Source organism: Cebus imitator, unplaced genomic scaffold (assembly GCF_001604975.1).
Source record: "Cebus imitator isolate Cc_AM_T3 unplaced genomic scaffold, Cebus_imitator-1.0 Scaffold266, whole genome shotgun sequence".
Lineage (NCBI taxonomy): Eukaryota > Metazoa > Chordata > Mammalia > Primates > Cebidae > Cebus > Cebus imitator.
The window spans coordinates 24,477-27,076 of record NW_016107581.1 but is presented as its reverse complement, the minus strand read 5'-3'; the positions used below and the strand labels follow the sequence as shown (position 1 = coordinate 27,076).

Sequence of the window (2,600 nt, the reverse complement as noted above, 5' to 3'; positions counted from 1 at the left end):
TGGGATGCAAAAGAATGCATCCTTAAGATCCAAGACAGTGTAACGGTGTTCTGGGTCTAAGAGACTTAGGAGGGTGTACGGATTTGGAACTGTAGGATGAACATTTTCTACCCGTTTATTCACCTCCCTCAAGTCCTGCACAGGCCGATAGTCCTGCGTGCCTGGTTTTAGCACGGGGAGCAAGGGGGTGTTCCAGGGAGACTTACAGGTAGTGAAGATTCCTCCCTTCAAGAATCTGGTGATGTGCAGTGCAATTCCTCGCCTGGCTTCCCGGCTCATAAGGTATTGCTTCACCTGGACTGGAGTTGCCATTGCTAATAGCTGGACCACGACTGGGGTGCGGTGACTTGCCAACCCTGGGGGACTTGTTTCGGCCCATACTCCCGGTACACTCTCTTGAAATTTGCGGAGGAAGTCTGATGCAGGTGGTTGATCTGCCTCTGAGGATAAAGCTTCCTGCAAGAGATACTCGTCTGACAGAGCACAGGTGATGAGGATCTGCTGAGGTGGCCCTGTGGCTAAGAGAGGAGGAATTGAGAGGCACGCTTGACTCCCGCTGAAAGAAATATTTGCTTGCAGTTAGTGGAGCAAGTCCCGTTCCAGGAGTGGATATGGACACTCAGGGATGACCAAGAATGAATGGGTGACAGTGCCATTTCCCAGATCAATGAATCGATTTGTGGTCCAGGGGCTAGTTGTGGTTTTTCCTGGAGTGCTGCTATTACTGCCTTAGTAACTCTCTTATTTTGCTTGGCCTCTAAAGTGTCTTTATTGTTAAAGACTTTTTGGGCAATTTTTAACAACTGAGTTAAATTCATTCTCTGGAACCTCTCTAATTTTTGCAATTTTCTTTTGATGTCTGGGGCAGACTGGGAAACAAAAGCCAGATTGATGGCCCGCTGATTGTCCAGGCCTCAGGGTAATAGGCATCCAGTAAGCGCTCAAGGAAAGCAGCTAGCAACTCCTGTGGACCCTGAGTTACAGCTCCTACCTCGGAGAGTTTACTGGGCTTGTGGGCCACTCCCCTAACCCCTTCTATAAGATACTGGTGAAAAGTGTTCAGAGCCTGGTGACCCCTCCCCCAAGGTGTTGAGGTCCCATTGGGGTCAGGTAGAGGGAAAAAAAACTTTTTCCTCGCCCTGGACCTGTGACGGCTTTCAGGGCTTCCTGTCTAATTTTGCCTTTTTCTTCTGTGGTGAATAGAATTAGTAATAATTGTTGGCAGTTGTCCCAAGTGGGGCGACGCGTCTGGAATACAGATTTTAAGAGTCCTGTCAAAGCCTGGGGCTTCTCAGAGAAGGGGGGGATGTTGAGTTTCATTGTAAAACTTCGGCAACATCACCGCCTTAAATTCCCCCAGCCTCCCAGCACTACCCCCTCCCGGGGAACTTTCCATCTCGGCAGGTACCTAACCCTCCCCCTCTCACCGTCTTAGCAGTTCTCCAGTACAACCCCCTCCCAGGAACTCTTAGAAGTTCCCCAGCACTTCCCTCCTGCACAGCCCCTCACACTGGATGCATCTCTGCCGGCTTGCAGGCCATAGAAATCCCCTTTGCCATGCCATGGGTGCTGCCAATTTTAGGTTTAGCCCGGCAGCTTTCCCTTGCTCTTAAAGCTTGTGCCAGCACTTGATGTTTTGGCCCTCTTTTTGATCTCTATCACCTTCCAGTTATATAAGTTACTTGACAAGAAGGGGATGTGAACAAAGAATGGGCGACCCCAATTGTCTTCTGTTGGGGGTGACTCTTGGAAAGGGGAGGACTGCCGGTGGGTGTGGGGGCCCTACTATGGGTGTGCAGGGGGGACAAGGTTTGGTTAATAGTACTGTCGAGGGGGGTGCTGAGGCGCTTGTTTACAGGGCCTTGAGTAGGGTGGAAGTAATTCCTGATCCTCCGCTGGGGTGGGGAGAATGGCTGGCCCAGAAGGGACTTTCTTTTGGGCCGGCTAATGTGACCTGAAGTCTAGCCTGTTTTATGCAGCGCTTTAGCCATGGGGGAGGCCATTGGACTAAACCCAACCATTGGTCGATGTATGGAAACTGCTCAGGGTATCCAGGAGTTTCTGCAACCATTTTCCATACAGCCTGGGTAATTTTTGGGTCATAGGTCCCAGTATCTGGCCACCTAATTGCAAAAGACGGCCATTCAAGTTCACACAAAGAGCGGAGTTTTCCAGGGGTTAATTTCACCCCATATTGGCCTGAGAACCCAACCTTGAAGTTGGCCGTCATGCATTGGAGGGGGATACAAGGCTGGGAGCTAGACAACCCCATTTGTGGGTTGTTGTTTTTTTTTTAATGCCAAATTTTCCTCAAGAGAATTCACTAATTTAAAACTGATTTCCATAATTTAAAACTGGTTTCACTGAGGATTTGAACCAACAACCTTGCAGTTGCAGGCCCCACACCTTAACAACTGTGCTAACAAGTCACTTTTGTTACAAAGTTAGAAAGCTTTTTTTTTTAATTTATTTTTTATTTTTTTATTTTTATTTATTTATTTATTTTTTTTGAGACGGAGTTTCGCTCTTGTTACCCAGGCTGGAGTGCAATGGCACAATCTCGGCTCACCGCAACCTCCGCCTCCTGGGTTCAGGCAATT

General features: G+C 48.6%; 1 long non-coding RNA gene across 1 annotated transcript in view; it reads left to right on the top strand.

The window, feature by feature from the left end:
• Nucleotides 1–383: 383 nt before the first annotated feature.
• Nucleotides 384–2,600, top strand: part of LOC108283823 — a 16,361-nt gene continuing 14,144 nt past the window's right edge. Inside the window, exon 1 of the long non-coding RNA XR_001816975.2 lies at nucleotides 384–514. This is a non-coding gene — a long non-coding RNA (uncharacterized LOC108283823). The remainder of the gene's footprint in view (nucleotides 515–2,600) is intronic.